We start from the raw sequence: 24,072 nt of genomic DNA, 5'->3' as shown, positions 1-24,072 counted from the left end.
GCAATTTACAACTTACTTGCAAATTATAATATATTACATATTACTAGTTACTTTATGTATTTAAGTAATGAGTTGCTTTACAATCTTACACTCTGTGTAGAGTAATAAGTTACTTACTACACTACTTTTGTGGTACTTTGACCAAAATGAGCTCAGAAGAGCTAATGTTGATTTTAAATGGATGAGGGTCATGTTGTTTCACAGCAGGTAATCAAAGCACAGAAGCTCCAGTTTTTTACAATTTATTTCAAATCCAGTTTATTCAATTCTGCGCAGGTCTGACCCATTCATGCATTCACATACAGTAGTAACCACTTTAGATTAAAATCCCCTGCTTAAATGAATAATAATGTGAGGATGAAGAACGATTAAATAACTTAAACTTTTTTTTTTTTTTTTTAAATATGTTTTTGGGCATTTTTGCCTTTAATGGATAGGACAGCTAAGTGTGAAAGGTGGAGAGAGAGGGGGATGACATGCAGCAAAGGGCCACAGGCTGGACTCGAACCTGGGCCGCTGCGGCAACAGCCTTGTATATGGGGCGCCTGCTCTACCACTAAGCCACCAATGCCCCGAAAATAAATGAAGAGCTTTGGACTTTGGGTGTGCGGCTTAGGGGCTCAGCCTCAGATTATTTATATCATATTTAATATACATTTTATATTTTTTTACAACAAATTGTCAGCGTGCTGTCTTGCCAGATTCGCACGCGACTTCTGGAAAAAACAGATGCCAAAACTATCACTTTAGATCGCAAGCAGGCAGTCAGTGTGAACAGCCCAATCACTTAACACGGGCACGCAGACAGTGGAAAATCAGAACGCTTCGCAGTGCTTCCACATCCAGTGTGAACCTGGCATTAGGGCACAAAGGCAGAACAGGATACACTGTAGATGTTGCAGGTATATGAATGGAAACACACTGAACATGGTAACGCACAGTACGGCATGACCCAGATGTTCCGATCACTGACACCCTTCTATAATGTAGCCTATAATGACATGACAATACACAACCAGCTTGGTGGACTGGCGGAAGTGGAGCAGCGTTGATCAGTGTGGATAAACGAAAAGTGAAAAAAATAAACTTTTTTTCTGGTGGTAATGCATTGCTTGACATTGTAAATGTAATAACATTACCCGAAATCCTGTTGTAACGCATTATATTACTTTGTTACTGCTAAAATGTAACATGTAACTGTAATGCATTACTTTTGTAATGTGTTACCCCCAACCCTGGTACCATGTTACATTGTAACCAGACAGACATTTATTATGGATGTTATGTGTGCAAAACCAAACATACAGTAGCATGCAGAAGCCCCTGGTCAGAATTTTGTTTACTGTGAATAGTTAAGTAAGTAGAAGATGAACTGAACTCCAAAAGGCATGAAGTTAAAGATGAAACATGCTTTTCAACATTTTAACCATCATTCTACTGACTGGGGTCCCCGCAGACCCCAGAGGTATACTTTTTGTCATATCTTAAAGGTGCTTTATCCAATCATTCCAATTTTTTTATGTCAGTCATTTTGTTCCTAATGACTTCACATCATTGTTTTGTGTTTCTGTTGTAATTAGTGCTTTTTAAAAACACAAATATATTGGGGTCCCCGGGGACCCCAGTCAAAAGCACTCATTTTCGCCTGTGCAGTTTTAATAGATGGAACTATTTATTGAGTTCATGTTTGCCATGTGTCCTAATTTAAAGTACCACACACTATCTTCACACACGAAGAGGAGAGCTGATGCAGCCACACTCCAAGCCCCAGTTCGAGCAGCAATGGCCATCATTGGGAGTGAGGAAAACTCCACCTGCTGCTATGGACATTCGGTTGGAAAATCTACTCAGAAAAGGTGCTGTCTTTGCTCCAGGAGTACAGACAGGAAGGCAGCAAATATTTGCTCATCCTGTTGGGATTCACAGGACCACAGATGATTTATCATTTGGTAGAATGTGTGGATTGGGCAGCAGACCAAGGCGGGGGCCTTGGCGGTCCGATCCTCGGCTACGGAAGTTGGCTCTTGGGACATGGAATGTCACCTCTCTGGCGGGGAAGGAGCCAGAGCTTGTGGAAGAGGTTGAGCGCTACCAGCTAGATATAGTCGGCCTCACCTCGACACATAGTTCCGGCTCTGGAACCCAAGTCCTCGAGAGGGGTTGGACTCTCTCCTTTGCTGGAGTTGCTCCGGGTGAGAGGCGGAGGGCCGGGGTGGGCTTTCTGATAGCCCCCAGACTCTCTGCCTGTACGTTGGGGTTCACCCCAGTGGACGAAAGGGTTGCGTCCCTGCGCCTTCGGGTCGGGGAACGGGTCCTGACTGTTGTCTGCGCTTATGCGCCCAACAGCAGCTCAGAGTACCCGCCCTTTTTGGAGTCCCTGGGACGGGTGCTGGACAGTGCCCCGACCGGGGACTCCATTGTTCTGCTGGGGGACTTCAATGGTCACGTGGGCAATGACAGCAGGACCTGGAGGGACGTGATTGGGAGGAACGGCCTGCCCGATCTGAACCCGAGTGGTGTGCAGTTATTGGACTTCTGTGCGGGTCGCAGTTTGGCCATAACTAATACCATGTTCGAGCATAAGGATGTCCATCGGTGCACGTGGCACCAGGACAGCCTAGGTCGCAGGTCAATGCTCGACTTTGTAGTTGTATCATTTGACCTGCGACCATATGTTCTGGACACTCGGGTGAAGAGAGGAGCAGAGCTGTCAACTGATCACCACCTGGTGGTGAGTTGGATCAGGTGGCAGGGGAGGATGCCGCGCAGACCTGGCAGGCCCAAACGAGCAGTGAGGGTCTGCTGGGAACGCCTGGCGGAAGAACCTGTCAAGATGATCTTCAACTCCCACCTCCGGGAGAGCTTCGACCGCGTCCCGAGGGCGGAGGGGGACATTGAGTCCGAATGGGCCTTGTTCTGCTCTGCTATTGTCGAGGCGGCTGTTGCGAGCTGTAGCCGCAAGGCTGCAGGGGCCAGTCGCGGGGTAACCCCCGAACCCGCTGGTGGACACCAGAGGTGAGGGGAGCCGTCAGGATGAAGAAGGAGGCCTACAGGGCATGGTTGGTCTGTGGGTCTCCAGAAGCAGCTGACAGGTACCGGCAGGCCAAGCGGAGCGCAGCAGCGGCAGTCGCGGAGGCAAAAACTCGGGCGTGGGAGGAGTTCGGTGAGGCCATGGAGGAAGACTATCGATCGGCTCCAAAGAGGTTCTGGTAAACCGTCCGGTGCCTCAGGGGGGGAAGGCAGCAACTTGCTCACACTGTTTACAGTGGGGGTGGGGAGCTGCTGAGGTCAACTGGGGACATTGTCAGGCAGTGGAAGGAATACTTTGAGGAGCTCCTCAATCCCACCAACACGTATTCCAGTGAGGAGACAGAGCCGGGGATCTCGGGGGCGGGTCGTCCAATTTCGGGGGCAGAAGTCGCCGAGGTAGTGAAGGAAATACGCAGCCGCGGAGCCCCAGGGGTGGACGAGATTCGCCCTGGATATCTCAAGGCTCTGGATGTTGTAGGGCTGTCCTGGCTGACACGCCTCTGCAACATTGTGTAGACATCAGGGGCAGTGCCTCTGGAGTGGCAGACCGGGTTGGGGGTCCTCATCTTCAAGAAAGGGGACCAGAGGGTGTGTTCCAACTACAGGGGGATCACACACTCCTCAGCCTACCCGGTAAGGTCTACGCCAGGGTGCTGGAGAAGAGGGTCCGGTTGATAGTTGAACCTCAGATTGAGGAAGAGCAATGTGGTTTTCGTCCCGGACGCAGAACCATGGACCAGCTCTTTACCCTCGCCAGGGTGCTGGAGGGGGCATGGGAGTTCGCCCAACCAGTCCACATGTGTTTTGTGAATTTGGAGAAGGCTTACGACCGTGTCCCCAGGGGCATCCTGTGGGGGGTGCTCCGGGAGTATGGGGTTGGTGGCCCTCTGCTAAGGGCCATCCAGTCCCTGTACCAAAGGAGCACAAGTCTGGTTCGCGTGGCTGGCAGTAAGTTGGACCTGTTCCCGGTGAGGGTTGGACTCCGCCAGGGCTGCCCTTTGTCACTGGTTCTGTTCATAACTTTCATGGACAGAATTTCTAGGCGCAGCTGAGTGATGGAGGGTGTCAGGTTCGGTGACGGGAGGATCTCGTCCCTGCTATTTGCGGATGACGTGGTCCTCCTAGCTCCATCGAACAGTGACTTCCAGCTCTCGCTGGGACGGTTCGCAGCCGAGTGTGAAGCGGCTGGGATAAGAATCAGCACCTCCAAGTCTGAGGCCATGGTCCTCAGCCGGAAAAGGGTGGATTGCCCACTCCAGGTCTGGGGGGAGGTCCTGCCTCAGGTGGAGGAGTTTAAGTATCTCGGGATCTTGTTCACGAGTGGGGGTAGGATGGAGCGAGAGATGACAGGTGGATTGGGGCGGCGTCAGCAGTGATGCGGACGCTTAACTGGTCCGTTGTGGTGAAGAGGGAGCTTAGCCAGAAAGCGAAGCTCTCGATTTACCGGTCGATCTACATTCCAACCCTCACCTATGGTCACGAGCTCTGGGTAGTGACCGAAAGAACGAGATCGCAAGTACAAGCGGCCGAAATGAGTTTCCTCCGCAGGGTGGCTGGGCTCAGCCTTAGAGATAGGGTGAGGAGTTCGGACATCCAGGAGGGACTCGGAGTAGAGCCGCTGCTCCTCCACATCGAGAGGAGCCAGTTGAGGTGGTTCGGGCATCTGGTAAGGATGCCTCCCGGACGCCTCCCTTGGGAGGTGTTTCGGGCATGTCCAACCGGGAGGAGATCTCGGCGACGCCCCAGGACATGCTGGAGGGATTACATCGCCCGGCTGGCCTGGGAACGCCTCGGGGTTCCCTCGGAAGAGCTGACGGAGGTGGCTGGGGAAAGGACTGTCTGGGCTTCTTTGCTGAGGCTGCTGCCCCCGCGACCCGGACCCGGATAAGCGGAGGACGACAAGACGCAACGAGACGTAAAATCTAAACTGGAGATTTAAAGGCCTTTTCCTCTGCATGCTCTTTGTTCTCCAAACAAAGAGACCTATGTGACACCCATCTCCACAGGAGATCTCACCTCACACCTCAGTGAGACTCAAGTCCCAAAACTTGATTGGACAGGACCTTTACAGTGACATGTGACTCTGATGTCACAGGCATCTGTAAATCTGTGCACCCTTCCAACAGATCTCTCTCTTGCTCTGGAGCTTCAACAGTTCACACCTCTTTCCAGCTGGGCCTGGAACAGCACAGAGGCCCAGACCCCTGTTCCATAGCCCAAACCACTAAAGGGAGGGAAATTGATCATGGACTCTCTTGCAAACACAAGGTTTGCAACTAGCTTTCCAGCAACAAGGAACTAAGTGAGTTAGCACCCAGCATCTAACTCTGCTAAACCCTGAGTGACCAGCTTCCTCGGAGTTTCACCTTTGGAACAAAGGACCCAACAAAGACTGCACCTGGAACTATCCTCCCAGCCTTCTTCTGCCGGCTAACAAAGCAGCACACCACCAAGTGACTCTTTCTCCCATCCATTCAAGGATCGGTAACATAACAACTGGGCATAGCTTATCACAGCTTTACAGGCTAAGCAAGACTGTTTAACTTGTTGTATGTGATTTGATGCTGTTCAATGAGTTACTGTTGTGATTGTTTGCAGTTAGGTCACTGATTAGTTGGCTTCGCCAAAGCTAAGTGTTTAGTTTGCTAATACTGTTCACAAACAGATTCTTGCACACAACTAAACAATCTCTGCACTAATCCAGACCGTTTGCAACATACGCCACATTGACACAGACTCATTAACAAATAGGCTTTCACCAGAGCTACACCCAAACAGGCATCTCAAAGTTCCTGCTTCTTTTCCTTTGTCTTTGTCCTGACCACACAGTCAGACAAACACCTCCCCCGACCTGAAGCCAGCCTTGATTCGGCCATTTTGGTAGTTCCCTGTTGTCAGCCATTTTGTTTTGTAGGCAACCACACCCGCCTTTGTCTTTCTCTTCTTTCTCTCCCTCTCTCTCTCTCTCTCTCTCTCTCTCTCTCTCTCTCTCACACACACACACACACACACACACACACACACACACACACACACACACACACACAAACACACACACACACACACACACACACACACACATATACACACCAAGCTTTTATATAGTTAGTTAGAATTTGTGTGTTTTGGTTTGCCTTGCTAGTTTGTGAATAAATATAATTCTTTGGAATCATGCCTGCTGTCTGTTTAATATTGCACAAGAGTGAATGAATAGTCAACCTCTGCTGCGTCAAGAACTCCGAGATCCTTCAGGTGTTACTGTTAATTTTGGTTATTGTCATTAATTTAATTATTAATCAAAACTCCAAATTAATAGTTTAGCGTGTTATATGAGACTGATACCTTTAACTGGCTATCATTTTTCACTTTACGGGACTGATGCCCCACGAGGTGATTTAATGTTAATTAAGTCACATTATTTAACATGATTATTAATTATTAATAATAATTATTAATTATGTGTCCTGCACTTGGGATAAAAGCTGCAAATTTTATTAAAGAAAATATATATTTTTGTTTCACAAAATCTGCAAATTACAGTAATTGTAACTTTTCTAAAATACAAAAGACTATAAAGTGGTGAAGTGTTTTCAGGTAGCTCTTTCCACAGTTTGGAATGTAATTAAGAAATGGCAGTTAACAGGAACTGTGGAAGTCATGTTGAGGTCTGGAAGACCAAGAAAACTTTCAGAGAGAGCTGCTCATAGGATTGCTAGAAAGGCAAATCAAAACCCCCATTTGACTGCAAAAAACCTGCAGAAAGATTTATCAGACTCTGGAGTGATGGTGCACTGTTCTACTGTGCAGTGACACCTGTACAAATATGATAGTCATCAAATATGAGTCATCAGAAGGAAAATTCTTCCTTTGTTCTCACCACAAAATTCAGTGTCGGAAGTTTGCAAAGGAACATCTAAACAAGCCTGATGCTTTTTGGAAACAAGTCCTGTGGACTGATGAAGTTAAAATAGAACTGCTGGTGTGAGGGTCATGGCTGCTGGCGTGACACTGTGAGCAGTACCTTGTGTCAGCCGTCCCTAACATGCTGCTAAATCAAGTGTGAACTATCACCAACTCAAGCTGGAATCGTTTGTGGAAGAATCCATTGAGGATTTGGAATTGTATGTTGACACGATTTATAATAACATGTCTACTCAACGCGACAGCAAGCGTGGAAAAAGCAGCTGAGCTCGAGTGAGCACGATGACTCGAGCATTTCAGTGGACCTGTTTTGCATACATGAGTCTATGGTCACAGTGGAAGAGCAACTTAAGAAACTGGACTTGTTAAAAAAGTTATCAGACGATGTTGAAGACTTAAAACAAGCCATGGATTATAACAATACCCTAATCTCTCAAGACAGATTCTGCAATTTACATTGTAGAATCTGTAGGCAGCCCCGTGTGAAAGACGACTACGGGGGGGGGGCTTTGAGTTTGAACATGCTGCGGTTTAGCCAATCACAATGGAGGGGGCGGAGCCGAGACATGCAGGTGTCCCCAGGAAATGTGTACCTACAGAAACAGCAAGCTCTGTGTCCATGGCGACGGCTCCACCCAAAACACCGTCTCGTCAACGTGAAAAAAATATTTTTTCCAGTGGATGTCTTAGTTACAACATGATTGAGCTAACTGGAGTAATTTCATGTCATATCCAACAACAGGAGGCTTTTAACAGATGATGTTCTGATGTTAGCTTTGCTGCTGCTGTTAGGCTGTTAGCTGTCCCTGTCAGCTGAAGCCACTGATGCTTTCTAGACATCGTGATTTTCCAAAACTGAATAAATACCACACATAGCAACACAAAACTGCTTTGCTAGCTCAATCATGTTGTAACTAAGATATCCGCTGGAAAAAAATATTTTTTTCACAGACCGTTTATTGAGTTACTGAATTACTACAGACACCGCTAACTTGGCTAACAGTTAGCGGTGGCTAACCACTAACTTGGCTAAACAGCTAACTTGGCCATCCGCATAAACCCAGTACCAGTTGGCGCTTTAACACATTCCTCCTCAACAACCCAGAATTTGATTTATTTATTTTACTTATTAAAAGAGAGTGGGCATCCTTCCTTGAAATAAATGATTCCCCAGTCATCTCCATCTATTCTTTGGGAAACAGGTAAAGCAGTTTTAAGAGGTAGGCCTATTATCATTTCATTCTCCACCTTCAAAAAAGGATAGAACAACAACAGGAAGCTGAACTGGAACAAAAAATCGTAAAGACCAAAAATCAAACAAACAGAGAAGACACAGAATGAATTAAGGAAATATAAGTTCCAGTTAAATGAAATCTTAAATAAGAAAACTCAATTCCTAATACACACACTCAGACAAAAACAATATCACCACAGTAATAAATCTGGAAAATATTTGGCTAATCTAATCAAACAAAATAGGGAAAAAACAACAATCTCCACCATTAGGGACTCAGCAGGGGAGCCACCACAGTCACCAGAAGAGATAAATCAAATTTTCAGAGATTTTTATGCGAAATTATACTTACCAGAAATAAATCCAACCCAGGGTGATATCAAATCCTTCCTCACAACATTAATTTACCACAACTTTCTCCTGACCAAATCACTACACTTGAATCACCTATATCAACACAAGATTTATCCAGTGCCCTCAAACTCACGCCCAATAACAAATCACCAGGACCCAATGGCTTCCCTGCTGAGTTCTACAAACACTATTGGCCTATTCTTGCTCCACTTTTCAACAGACTCATAACCGAAGTAATACAGAACTCAAAACTACCAAAAACATGAATACAGCTACAATATCACTGCCTCTTAAACCCAACAAAGATCCATCATTACCATCAAGCTACTGTCCAATTTCTCTTATTAACGTTGACATTAAAATCATTGCTAAAACACTCGCCCACAGAATGGAAAAAGTTATCTCAACCATAATCCACCCACATCAAACCGGTTTCATTAAAGGCTGACAATCATCCAATAACACAGGCTCTGTAACATAATAGACTACTCATCCCAACAACAAGCACAAACTTTAATTGGTCATTTCTCATTTCCAAAATGCAAAAATTTGGCTTTGGGGAATCATTTTTTAACTGGGTTCAAATTTTATACACAGTACCTTCGGCCACAGTAATTTCCAATGGACTAACATCACCACCTTTCACACTGCACAGGGTGACTAGGCAAGTATGCCCACTCTCTCCCCTCTTATTTACTATTTTCATTGAACCTCACCAAGACAATAACATTAAAGGAATCCAAACACCAAATGTACACCATAAAATTAGTCTTAATGACGATGATATTTTACTCTTTTTAGAAAACCCCCACTCATCCCTACCAGAGACAATAAAATTCATAGACTCATTTTCCAGAATCTCTAACTACTCCATAAATTGGCAAAAATCCTCTATCCTTCCACTGCACATTGAACAGCTGGGATGTGGCAGCTCAAACTCCACCTATTCCATTATGCACCAGTCACATTACATATCTCAGAATTAATATCCCCCACAGGCTGTCAGAGCTGCTCAATCTCAACTACACCCCACTTCTCAAAACAATAACTGAGAAACGTCCCACTTCCCCCAACTCCCACACTCCATATTAGGCTGAATTGCAACAATAAAAATGTCAGTACTTCCTAAAGTTAATTATCTCCTCACTATGTTTCCATCTCAACCCTCACTGTCTTGGTTCAAATCACTTGACTCTATCACAACAAAATTTTATTGGAAAGACAAATCACCAAGAATCAAACTCACAACTCTTCAGACTTGCAGCACCAAATGTCTGTCATTACTACCTCACAAATCAGTTGCAATACATACACAAATGGATCCATCCCCATCAATCAAACAATACACGGCTGGATATAGAACAGATATTTTGCAAAAACATCACCATCTCAGACTTACCAGGCCCATCTAAGTTCACTCCAATCTGGAACAACCTTGACCTTCTCAGCACCAAGAAACTACTTCTCCTCCACTCATGGTCAAATAAAGGGATCACCCACTTCCAGCACATCATTCAGAATAACACACTAGTTCCATTCGCTCACCTGCTCCAGGAGTTTGGCATCAGGAGCAATCAATTTCTTGAATACTCACAACTCAAATCATCAATTCAAGCCACATTTGACATAAAAACTGCTAACCTGAATCTTCCACCATCATGTTCAGACTTAATTAATATTCAATCAATAAAAAAACTATACAGAATTATCTCATATTCAGATGAAACACTCTCCATACTGACAATAAAAATAAAATAAAATAAAATAATAAAATAAAATGATCTATCAATTGCTCCTGATGCCAACTTCTGGAATCAAATCTGCCAAAACATCTATCTTATGGCAAAAAATGCAAATCTACAATTAATACAAGATACTTCACAGGACACACTACACAGAACAGAAAATGTTTAAAATGGGATTTTCATCTGAAGAAACAGGACACCTTTATCCGGGCCATCTGGTACTGCACACCTGTTCAACAATTTTGGTAAGAGGTCATAAAGTCACTGTCAAATTTCTTGGGCTGCCACATCCCCTTATCTCCCTCTCTCTGCTTACTTGGCGACACCTCAACAATGAATCTGACAAGTCCCAACAATAAATTAATTCTCATAGCCCTATCTATCTCCACGAAAACTATCCTCATGAACTGGAAATCCAAAAACAACATCAGTATAGCACAGTGGAAAAACTTACTCATCAACCACATCTCCATGGAATTTTCCACCCAACACTCAGTAATAGAACCCCTCTCCATCTGGTCTCTACTCTTCAACTTTCTACAGACTTGACCTGTCACCTGTCTATATTTCATTCACTGTATTTTAATTTCTGTTCCGCCTGAGAACCAATCCTCTCCCACAAAAACACTCAACACATCGATTATTGAATTATTATTTATGTCTGGTTTGAATTTTGTTTTGAAAAAAGAAAAAGGATTATCATCATTATTATCATTGTTGCTATGGTTGTATTTTTATATCATTATTACTCTCTATGTTCATTGCTTTTCAATTATAATACTGATAATATGGTTGTCATTATATAAAGTTATATATATGTAATAATATGATTAATTATTGTTATTATTATTGTATTAATTGTAATAATATATATTATTATTTTTATTATCATTATTATTATTATTATTATTACATATTGATAGTATTATGGCAATGGTGATGATGGAGGTGATGGTAATGATAATGAAGATAATAATTGTTGTTAATGTTTTCATTATTATGGCTGTCATTGATGTTACTGCTATGATCACATCATCATCATCATCATAAATATCATTTTTACTTTATGTTATTTTATTTATTTATTTAATTATTATTATTATTAATATATCATATATTATTATTATCTTTCTCTTGCTTAATGGTAATCATGATGGTGATGGTGGGGGTGTGTGTGTGGAGCTGGACTGGGTTGGCTTGTGTCAGGGTTGAGTGGTGGCTCCGTGCTGGGCCCTCTGGTGGTATGGCAGGGCCTCCAGTGGGGGTGGGCGGGCGTGAGGGTGGATGGGCCCTACCTCTCTCCCTCTCCTTCAATATACAAAAACAAAAATCACAGAATCAGAATCACAATCAGAAAAACTTTATTGTCCATTGCAAAGCAGTGGAAATTCGTCTTTGACATGGCTCACAGAATAAATAAGACACAGGTTTAAAAAATACATAAAAAGACATATTAGACAAAACAGTGTAGTATAAAGTAACACACAGAAAACTAAGAATGCTTGCTATAGGTGAGTCAAACCCTTACGATTTATTGATAATGTTGATTGCAGTTGGAATGAATGATTTCTTTACTATGTTTGTCCTTGCTAATGGTACCTTGTAACAGGGGCCAGATGGGAGGAGTTGAAATGAACTGTGGAGTGGGTATGAGGGGTTGTGTATGATGGTGTTGGCTTTCCGTTTGACTGCCTGTGTGTGGAGATCTGTCAAAGAGGTCTGAGTGGTGCCTGTTATTTTAGTAGCATGTTTGATGACTTTTGACAGTTTGGATTTATCTTTAACAAAAAGAAAAGTGTACCAAGATGAGATGTTGTAGGTCAGGACTGACTCAATGAGTGATTTGTTAACAACTGTTAAAACATTTTTGCTCACATTACAATTCCTCAGCTTTCTTAGCAGAAAGAGGCACTGTTGAGCCTTTTTGTAAATATAGCTGCTGTGGTCAGAGAAGGATAATACCCTGTCTACCTCAATGCCCAGGTATCTGAAACCCTCCACCTGCTCCACTACCTGCCCTTTGATCTCCAGTGGTTGAAGCAGTGTGTAGGCAGCATCCCCAGATGTTACTGTCCTGCAGTAGCACAGCTCCTTGGAGATGTTCAGTTCAAGTGAGCTCTCCTCAATAAGGGTGATCAGTGAGTCCACCTGCTGGTGATATGCTGTTAGGCTGATGGAGTCAGTCAGGTGAGCCACCAAGTCATATTGTCCGCGCTGCAGATTATATTGTTTGTGTAAATGGAGAATAGGATGGGAGATAAAACACATCTCTGTGGGACCCCTGTGTTTAACACAATGTTGTGTGATGTTTTGCCATTTACTGTTACATGTTGAGGTTTGTCTCGTAGGAAGTCTTTGATCCAGTTTACCAATACTGGATTGACCTGTAGTTCAGTGAGGTGGTTGAGCAAGGTGTTTATCTTGACTGTGTTGAAGGCCGAGGAAAAATCCATAAATAAAATCCTGGAACACGAGTGAGGGTGGTCCATGTTTTTGGTGACCATGTCCAGGAGTGTCGGGCAGGCATCTTCCACCCCTTGTTGTGCCTTATAGGCAAACTGGATCGGGTCCAGTTTATCAGCGATTTAAGAGCTTAGTAGGCCACATACCACCCGCTCCATGCATTTACATAGAATAGATGTTGATGCGACTTGTCTGTAATCCTTTGGGAACTTTGCATTTGTGGGTTTGTGTATGGGAATGATGGTGGATTCTTTCCATGAATGAGTTCAGGAGCAGTTGAAAAAGTAGGGTCATAATACCCCCCTGTTGAGTGGCAAATTCCCTTAACACTCTGCCGTTTAGCTTGTCTTGTCCCGGTGATTTCTGGGGGTTTACTCGGGACGAGATGTGGACCACCTTGCTTTACTCTATTTTGACTGGACTGTGTGGGGGGCTGGGACCGCTGGCATTCCAGTCTCTCAGTGATTGTTGTTGTGGGTTGTCAAATCTGCCGTAGAAGGTGTTTAGCTGCTAGGCAAATGAGGTGGGGTCAGGACAATTGATGTGGGCTGGCTTCTGCTTTTTGCCTATCATGATGTTGAGCCCTTGCCAAGCCTCCCTTGCATTCCCTGTTTTAAATTGTTGCTCCACTTTGTTCTTATAGTGGATTTTGGCCTGCCTAGATTTTTTTCGGAACTCTTTTTCCAGCTCATTTACTTTTTGTCTGTCTCCACTCAGAAATGCCAGTTTCTTTTTATTTAGGCATATTTCCAGGTTTTTGTCACCCAGGGCTTTGTATTAGGGTACAATCTAACCTGTTTAGATGGAATGACAGAGTCAGCACAGAAGGTCTAATAGGAGGAAAATGAGTCAGTTAGCTGGTTCAAATCAGAATCGTTGTCCTTGGGAAACACATCCCAGTCAGTCAGTTCTATACAGCCCCTGAGTTCCTCAATAGAGTTGGTGTCCCATATTTTGATGGTTTTTGTCTGTGTTTTGTCTATTTTCAGTTTTTGTCTGTACTTTGGAAGTAGGAGAATGACACTGTCGTCTGATCAACCAAGGGGTGGGCGGGCTTTGGAAATATATGCACCCGGTATGTTTCCATAGCAGAGATCCAACATCTTGTTAAATCTGGTGGGGGATGTCACGTATTATTCCAGATTTGGCAACCCGGTGGTGACGTCACACCTGTTGAAATCCCCGAGCAGGAACACCGGCTGTTCAACGGTTCGAGTGACAGCTCTGTGATACAAGTCCCCGATGCAGTCTGCCGCCAGGTTGAAATCAGGTCCGGGAACATATGCCAATATTATTGTGATTTGTGTGAATTCTCGGGGCAGATAGTGGGGTCTGAAGAACACAGTTAGGAGCTCGTAGTGTCTGCAGCTGTTACTCTCTCTCACAGTGTAGTTGGTTGCCCAGCTGTTGTTGACAGCCAGGCAGAGGCCGCCCCCGACTGACTTCCGTGTTCCTACCATGTCCCTGTCAAGTCGTATGACATTAAATCCATCAATGTGTATGTCAGTCCCCTCCGACAGCCATGATTTTGTAAAACAAAAAAGGCTAGTTTGCCTATAGTCCGAGTCATAGTGGATGAGTGCAGAAAGTTCAGTCATCTTATTGTTCAGTGACCGAACATTTGACAGCGTGATGGCAGGTAGTGGAAGCCTGCTACCTCTCCTCCATAGGCGATTTCTGATCCCTCCTCTGGACCCTCTTTTCCTCCGGATCCGTTTATTGTAATATCCCTGTAGCAGGTGGTGGGGGATCTCAGCAAGGAGGGAAGTTGATTTTAGGTCCACATTAACGCTGGCCAGCTTGAGCTCTATTAGTTCCCACCGTGCGTACACATGCTGTCCTGGGTGAGTTGTGTCCAGGTTTCCCCATCTTTCCCAACATCCAAATGCAGGGCTTACGAAGAAGATCAGGATTCCCCAAATAATGCCGATAAACCCATGCCACTCCCCAGCGTGCAAACTCCCTCCCAAGGGTCTGAGAGTTGTGCAGTTCAGGAAGAGGCATAGAGGCTAGATCCACAACGGGCCAGCATCCTCCTCAGGGCCTGGATGTGGCTCAAGGCAGGATCGCCCCTTGAATGAAAAGTAATTCAAACTAAAAGAAAGAATAGAAAGAATAGAAAGGAAAGGAAAAAGAAAAAAAAGGAAAGAGGGACAGGGAGGATGGGAGGCTGGAAGAAGCCTTCGCTCCCCGCTTTGCCTGTCTCCTGCTGGGGCCTCTCGCTGTCCTGCTTGGGGCCTGGTGGGGGAGCCTCTCGCTTGCCTCTCCGATACCCTTTTCTGGCCTCACCCCCTCTTTTAATTATTATTATTATGATTATTATTATTATTATTGTTGTTGTTATGGTGTATTCTATTTTGTTGTCATGTATTTCATGCTATATTATATCAGAATATGATATGTTATTGTGTTATTATACTATATTATATCATATAATCATATTACCTTACACAGTATTATAGCATATCATATTAAGTTTATGTTGTGTTGTATTACATTATATAATGGTATACCATAGTGGACATAATGATAGCACTGGGAATAATAATTCTAATAATAATAATAATAATAACTTTATTTGTATAGCAATTTTCAAAACAAAGTTACAAAGTGCTTAAAAATAAAAACAGATAAAATACATGAGCAGTAATACAAACAGTGGTAAAAGTTAAAAATGCCAACAGTTAAGAGAAAGCCAAACGATAAAAGTGAGTCTTCAGAAGAGATTTAAAAGAGGATACTGAGTTAGCCTGCCTGAGATCTCCAGGCAGGGAGTTCCATAGCTGAGGGGCCCGAGTAGCAAAGGCCCGGTCACCTGTAGTGACCATGCAGGTTTTTGGAACCATTAGAAGCGTCCTGCTAGAGGATCTCAAGCAGCTATCAGGCTCATAGGGGGTTAAAAGATCACAGATATATGCTGGAGCCTGGCCATTCAAAGCTTTAAAAACAAGCAGTAAAATCTTAAAATCAATTCTAAAACTCACAGGTAACCAGTAAAGGGCTGCAAGGATTGGTGTGATGTGGTCTCCTCTCTTGGTGCCTGTTAAAAACCTGGCAGCAGCGTTTTGTACCAACTGAAGTCTTTGTATGTTTCGCTTACTGTTGCCAGAATAAAGAGCATTGCAATAGTCCAGTCTGGAAGTGATGAATGCATGGATAACCTTCTCTAAGTCTGCAGGGGAGAGGAATGATTTGATTTTGGTGAGCTTTCTGATATGAGACAAGCATGATTGCAGTACTTTGGTCACCTGGGTGTCAAAGGACAGATTAGAGTCAAAAATGACACCCAAGTTACGGGCCTCATTACGGATATTGTCAGAGAGGGCATGTAGACCAGAGGAGAGGTTACTGAAATTGCTAGAGCTGTGGCCGGGGGGGTTGATAATGATCACTTCTGATTTGGAGTCATTTAGATATAAGAAATTATTTGACATCCAGTGTTTGATCTCAGTAAGACAGGACATAATGTGTGAAACGTCGGTGGAACCAGATTTCAGCGGGACATATAATTGGGTATCATCTGCGTAACAGTAGAAATTGATATTATGTTTACAGATGATTTTCCCAAGAGGTAGCATGTAAATGGTGAATAAAATGGGGCCCAAGATCGACCCTTGTGGGACCCCGCAAAGAAGAGGAGCACTGGAGGAGGAGGTGTTACCGATTGTTATGGAGAAGGACCTGTTTGACAGATAAGAGATCAACCAATCCAGAGCCACATCACTGATACCAACATAGTTCTTCAGACGGTTGATCAAGACATTGTGGTCCACTGTATCAAAAGCTGAGCTGAGGTCAAGGAGAATGGAACACTGGCCAAAATATCTGGACCAACCGTCTGGAATACCTCTTTTAAAAACCAAGTGGGAATGCAGTCTGAAGGGCAGGTGGATGATTTACAAAGTGCAACAATGCGTTCCAGGGTTGACAGAGAGATTTCAGAGAAATGGGTTAAGATTGAAGGTGGGCAGGAGTTATCAGCAGGCTCACTGATGACATCATTGAATTGTTGCCGAATTTGAACTATTTTATTGCAAAAAATAATTCAGAAATTCTTCACATCTCTTTGGGGATGCATCAGCTGGCTGACTGGGTGGGGGAGCAATGACAGAGTTGACGGTTTTAAAAAGAATTCTGGGATTGTAACTTAGCTCTGAAATCAGATTTGTGAAATAGTTGTTCCTTGCTTCCTTGATTGAGTGCTGATAAAAGAACATAAAATCTTTTAAAAAGGCAAGTGAGGTACTGAGCTTGTCTTTTTCCATCTTCTCTCCGCCTTCCTGCACTGTCTCTTAAAAATTCTTAAATCCTCATTCATCCAAGGCAGAGAAGAGGATTTTGGTATTTTAAATCTGACAGGGGCTATGGAGTCTAAAATATTTGTGTAGGAGCTGTTAAAAACACTGAGACGCTCCTTGACGGTGAAGTTAACATTGTGGAAACAAAAGTCAAATGGTCGGGAGCTAGGCCAGAAAGCTCGCGACCTCGTTCCTTTCTTCTCGAACGGACTTTCGTTGCTTTTTCTTGATATCAAAAACTCAAATACTCAGAGGTAAAAAAATCACTGGAGACACGTAGAATCAGATGCAACTGAGTTTTATTGTGCACGCAGGCATCAGCACAACACAACTCAATGAGTCAAACTCCGGAGCAAGACTGAAATTTCTTTGTTTGCGCACTCGTTTTTATTGTGAAGATTTTCTGCTGAATCGTCTCTTTCTTAATCCTTCCCACTTGGCTCTGATCGTAATGATGTCACATTTCTGCTGAGCCTTCACTTTTTCTCTTTTCATCCTAAACCCCACCTCTTTACTTGTACTCGTAATGTTTTCCTGGACAATCTAAGACCGCCTCCTCTTACCAGGGTCATTCTCAGGACAAGCTGTAATTCCCCTAACTTTCCACCAGTGTTTCTGAGCCCATCCTCATGCTATTTTTTAGAAATGGTCCTGGGTACTTCTCCACCACAATACTTAAATGCTCAGTGAGTGTGTGTGTGTCATAGGAATACATGAAATAATAAACTAGTGGGTGTCTTGTCAGTGCACAGAGTACATTGCTTCAACACGTATCTTTAAAAGTCAACTTAAAGGTACAGTATAAACACTTCAGTAAACATTACACTACAACATCAAAATTAAAAGATGTGCTTAAAGCAATGAAGGCTTGAGAGAAATGAGGAACACAGAGAGAATTAAGTGGGCGGGAGCGAATCAGAGTTGTGGGTTTGGGATCAAGAGAGAGAAGTGGAACCTGGAACCGCACTGCATTGTGATCAGAGACTGCAATATCGATCGGTCACATTGTCCACACAGAAACCATATGAGAGCACAAGATCAAGTGTGTGTCCTTTGTCATGGCTTGGCTGCTTCACAGATTGAGACAAACTAAAAGAATCTAGATTAATAAAATCAGAAGCAAATAAAGATGATGATGGACAGCACACATGTATGTTAAAATCACTAATCATCTTAAACATCATAAAAAACTGATGGATGGTGAAATGTCTTTTCCTCCATGAAACTCTGCGAGTGCATACTCTTGTTCTTGTTTAACTGTTGTTATTGACTCTATTTCTTCATTTCACGTATTGTTGTGTTTACTAACGTTAGAGTTAGCGCTTGTTGATTCAGGAGCCACCATTACGTCAACACACAATGGGCAGCTCTGTATTTTCCTCTCCATGACACTGCTGATAATCTTGCTTCTGTTTTTTTCACTATTGGTTGGCTTGTTCAAATCATTGGAACAAATGTAAACATCAGCACAAGTTGAGCCTGGACCATTTAAGCTGGCAGCAATGACTCACTGTATATGGACTGAGTTTTCAGGTGGGTTTTTCCAGTCAGCTTTGTATTCAGACAATGCTGCTGTGCTATCATAAATGATAGATACATGGCAGTCATTCAGTAGAACCCTCTAGACCAATAATACTAAACTTTGAAATATCCTGTCTCCAACCCACACAACACAATGCCTGAATAGGCATAAGCATAGTACCCTGCATCATTCAGGGCTTAAACTGACAACCTTTGACACTAGTGGCTAATTGTGATCCAGCTGAGCTATCTGTCCTGGGAACACCCTATGGATAATCAAACTGAATCAATCTAAAGCCTAATAGCCGAGCTAAACATACCTATGGAAAAGTGACAGGATCAATCTGTGCACGTGTGAATGTTCATGAATGCCATCAATCATAAATTCAAAGCTCGCTCCCGCTAGTCAGCAATTAGCATACGGTTCACCGACTGTCCAGTGTGAGTGGAGACAGATGCTGAATTGCTTTCCCACGTCCACAGGTCTTAGAAAAACTAAAACTCAATTTGAAATAATGTTTATGTCTCCCACGTCGTGGCTCTGATTATTAAATTAAACAAAAATGACATGCAGTTTGGGGCTGCAGTGCAGAGGACAGAGGGGGAGCATTGGTTTGTTATTTTATTTATTCAGAGAACAGCGTTTTCTAGTTTTGTATTAAATCGATTTAAATAACTCATTCGCAATTTTAAAAACCCTAATCTGAATCTTAAATCTGCTAAATGCCAACTAATTTAACTAAAGGTGTTACATTTCTAATCTCTTGTCATGTTAAACTACTTGTTTCAAAGGCATCTGTGTATTGTCAACATAACAGAGCACAATACAAAATAAAACTGTAATTTTTTAATAATGACAAGCAACATTTATGTGCAATATCTTACTTATGAAAGCACTACAAGCAGTCAGAAGCCGGTGTAGATTTTGTTAGTACTTATGAAAAGATCGGAGCTACAAACATTATGAACACTGAAATACACGTAAATTTCCTTCTGCGAACAGTTTACACACAAATTTGTTCTGCTCACATTTTGTGAATGAGACCCTTTGTTTGCTTAATATCTTTGGTTATGTAGATTTTGTTGTGAAGGTCCTCTTAAACTGTTTTTGTGGGGATGATAGACTGTACACAGAAATTGATTTAATATGTTGTCGCTGTGCATGTTGCATCCAGAGTGACCTCCTCACCTCCCTGTCAGTGCAGTCAAAGCAGGCTCCTATGGCTCCTCTTTGTCACTCAGAGTCCACTGTCGCACCACCTTGTTCTCAGGGGTTTTTGCTCATTAATTTGGCTTTAAAGGTTGGGATGAGATGCACCACATTATGGTCAGAGTTGGATATTGGCGGGTTGCTCTTGGACTGGTGATGTTTATGTAACATTTGTCCAGTATGTTTTCCTTTCTTGTTCCACATCTTAAAACCTGTTGAAATCCCGGTAAAGTTACCTCCAGGTTGCAGCTGTTGAGATCTCCCAGAACAATGGCAGGGGTACCATGGAATTCTGTTGCAGGTTGGAACCCTTGGTTGAACATAAATAACAAATAGAAGAATGCAGCCAAAATTGGGGGAGATAAAAAGGGTCAACCTGATGCACAGAAATTCAAATTCACTGTTACATAATTTGTCTTTGACTTTGTGTTGGCGACACAACCCCTCATTTATGTAGACACAATTACCCCTCCACGGCTTTTCTCTGAGATTTCCTTCCTGTTTGCCTGTATGAAGGAAAAACCATTTATGTCATGGTGTGAGTCCACAGCAGCAAAATGAAGCCATGATTCAGTACAGCAGAGAAGAGCAGGCTCTTGAAATTCAAATGTATACCTTGAGTAGGCCCTTATTTTGTTGGTTGAGTGCAGATTGGCATGAATTATAGCAGGAAATGCTGGTCAGGATTTTCACTGCCACAGTCTCCTCCTAATACCACCTTGGCTCCCCTGCTTCCTCCTCAAGCTTGCTGATCGCCTTAGTTCAGGGATACTGGCGAGCAGCCGGATTCCCAAGATTCAGAAGTGTGTCATGAGCATAGGCAAGTACAGCTAGGCTCACCTTGCATTGAACCTCCATGCTGGAGCACACGTTTGTCAGCAGTACACACAAACACAGTCCAATACACAGTAGAATTGTCACTGCTGCTGGTCCAAACTTAAACGTCCACATACTACTGTGTTTACCACAAGATTTTTTAAGAGCAAGCTTGCGAGCTGCCAGCTGAGCAGCGCCTCTTTCTTTAACAGTCCATTAAAATGTGCAATACTCATTTCCTCCTGGCTGTTACTTTGACTCAGCTTACCTTCAAATGGACTGTTACCAAGTTGTTCCTATCAAAGCCAAATAATGGTCTGTTTACATTGTTTCTGTCTATTTCATTATTACTATTATTGTCATAGTAGGAGATAATAATTCCAATAAAATGAGGCAGACAGCGAGCTAGAGGTAGGAGGCACTCCTGAACGCAGGATGGAGGCAGTGTTAATTTTGTTAATGAAAACTATGAAAATATTGACGAGTTAGAAAAATACCTTGATTTTAAAAACTATGATGAAATGGAAAGATGAGATGGGAATAAAATATTAATGGTTGACTATCAGACGTTAAAATGGCACAAGAGGAGAACTGAATGATAAAATACTTTGTTAAATGTATAAGAAAAAAATGTTTTTGTAGCACTTATGATGAAATACTTAATGTTTGTTAAAAAAATGTTCATGAAAATAAAGTAAATAAATTATAATATAGAATAAAGTAAATGCAACAAATAAAGTTTGACTAGAACAGGTTCAACTGAGGAGCTGGGTGAAAATTTATGAAACAGACAGCTGAATTTACCGGCTGTATTGAAAATTTGAGCAAAAAAAAATTACTTGAAGTAAATCAAGGCAAGTTCCCTCAAGTCAGCTTACCAGTCCATCAATTCATATACATACAGTCCCATCAGTTCAAATTAATGAGTTGAACAAAACTAACATTTCCATACTTCATTCATTCATAATTAGCACAACCACAGTCAAACAGTGTGTAATATTTGGCATGGTTTATTGTCAATCTGAATCTGAATCTGAATATTCTACCAATTAATATGTTTATATAAGTGTATAATCGCTATAAAATAAAATTCGTTTGGTTTTCGTAGCCTTATAATTATGCTTTTTTATATATATATATAGCAAGGGTCTTGCTTTAGAGCTTTATGTACGGTAGACCGAGCGGACAATCCAGCCAGCCAGAGAACGCGTTTCGCGTGTATAAATGAACCAACGAAGACAGCGGAAGGAAGGAAGGAGGAGGAAGAAACAGCAGAGAGTGTTAGTAGTTCGTCGATAGAGAGTAGAGAAAAGTTTTTTTAGTTATAAAGTTTGCAAATGGACCACACTTACCACGCAACAGGAGAGAATGAACCCGAACCGTCATCTGCGGGGAAAAGAAGACGCAACTTCACTCCTTGTGATGCACTCTCTGCTGCGCTTTTCCTCCTGATGATATATCTCCCCAACAAAGGTAGCAGTAGCACCGAATCCCATTCTGTGCATTCAGCCTCTCTTCTCACCCGCTCAGCATCAAACACATGGAGTTCCTTATCTGTATGCTTCGGCTCAAACAGGTATGGCTCTGTGTCCGCTACAAGAAACTCTTCAAAATCGCGTTCAAAGTCGTCCATTGCAGCTACTATAGTCCGGAGATATTGCTAGGCTAAATAAACAGCTGAGCTCTGTTTACAGGCTACGCTGTCAGTCAGTGTGCGGGCTGGAGATTGGCGGACCAGAGAGGGGAGGGGGTCCCCACTCAGCATGGTAAACGAGTATGTGTGTATGAAGTTTGTGTGTTACGCTAGAAGAGTCAGAGTTTGGGACGGAGTCTTTTACCCCTGGAGTGTTACTGGAGTTTTTGGAGTGCTCAAATAAACTGGCCTTTTCCCCAAACGCTCCTCTGGTCTCCTGCTCGTGAGGGATTCATTAAAATATCGTAACATGGTTTAGATTTCTAAATAAACATTCACCTCGTCGCTAGATAGACCTACTCCTGAAAAACTCGTGCGCAAGGCTTTTTGTCCCTACGAGGCCACCGTCATTTACCCGACGGGAGGGGTGAGCGAGTGAGTCCTGCAATCTAGAATTTGACCACTGATGTCACTGTTTTCAACCCATTTTACACACTGGCCCTTTAAACTTCACAGTGTTTATTGATATGGCACCTGTAAAGTGGCATCAGTGCCCCTTTAAACCTGATGGTTTCGGATTTTTAGGGGGAAAATGTTCGTTATTGCACTGTTCATTCACAGTCTTTGGTCACAAAGACTGTGAATGGGGGGAATGGGCCTAGAGGAGCCAGGCTTGAGGCCTGTATACCGGTAAGTGCATTGTTTAAGCAAGGGCTTTCTTCTTTACTGGTTCCTTCCTTAGCTTGCCATCCAGTTATTGCTAAAGCCTTGCCTGTTCAGGTAAACAGAAACAAACAAATCATTGGTATAAAACATTTCATCAAGTGGTCATGTCTCCTTTTTCTCCTATTTGCCACAGGTAAATTGCAATTAATTTGGCTTACTGTCGTTCAACAGCAAGTCTGTGTCATTCCAGTGGAGCAGCACATCTTGAATTGAACCAGCATGGGCTGTTGAGTAACAGGATGTATGGTTACATCCTGTATTTTACTGATTTCATTAGCCTCGTGGCTCGTTAGCGTTAGCTTGGCTTGTTTGACCTTACTGAACGTGAGTTTACTCATGACCTCCTTGGATGCCTAGGATTTTGTTCAATTTCCAGGTTTTCAGTTGATATGGTTTGAACAGAAGGTCAGTAAAATGTTGGCAGCCTGCTCCCACAGGTGGCTCTGCATGGAAGAAATGGAGTATGAGCTTGCCCAGATAACACACATACATCTGGCCCACGTCGGCCCAATGTTTCAAGTTTAGATCATTAAGACGTAGCAGGGGGAGCATTTGCTCATTGCCAAGACATTGCTGAGACGTTGGCCTTTAATCGAAAATGACCACCACACGACATTCAAACGATCAATAACAGAAGCTGTGCTCAGTAGGCGCTCCTTCATTAATATTCATTAATATTCATATGCTTCGTTAACTACGACCTTTATTCATTTAGGTCGGACCTTTCAAACTACAGATATTTCACCATTCAATGTGAGAAATCAATGCTAACATTCAAAAATAGCTGACTGCTACCCTATTTCGTGTGTAAGTGTGCACAATGAAGAGACAAAAGTCAACTTGACGAACTTTATTTTCAAATTTCCACAAACAATATCTGATGGCCAGTCCGCTTCTCCTGGCATCCTGCAAGAGACAGAAAAGACGATGAGCACGTAACTTCAGGAAACAAATCCCAACTTCACCACTGTATTTTTTTTTTTTTTAGCATTTCAGCTGTCTTTTAGCCAGAATGAAGGCTTTGGGTCTGTCACTCTGCTTAATTTAGTGTTGAAACTGTTAAATAACGGGATCCGGCGTTAACTCCGTTAACTGTTAACAGCAGCTCAACAATCAGTCCT

The sequence above is a fragment of the Epinephelus lanceolatus genome, chromosome 10 (assembly GCF_041903045.1).
Source record: "Epinephelus lanceolatus isolate andai-2023 chromosome 10, ASM4190304v1, whole genome shotgun sequence".
NCBI lineage: Eukaryota > Metazoa > Chordata > Actinopteri > Perciformes > Serranidae > Epinephelus > Epinephelus lanceolatus.
This window is presented reverse-complemented; position numbering follows the sequence as displayed.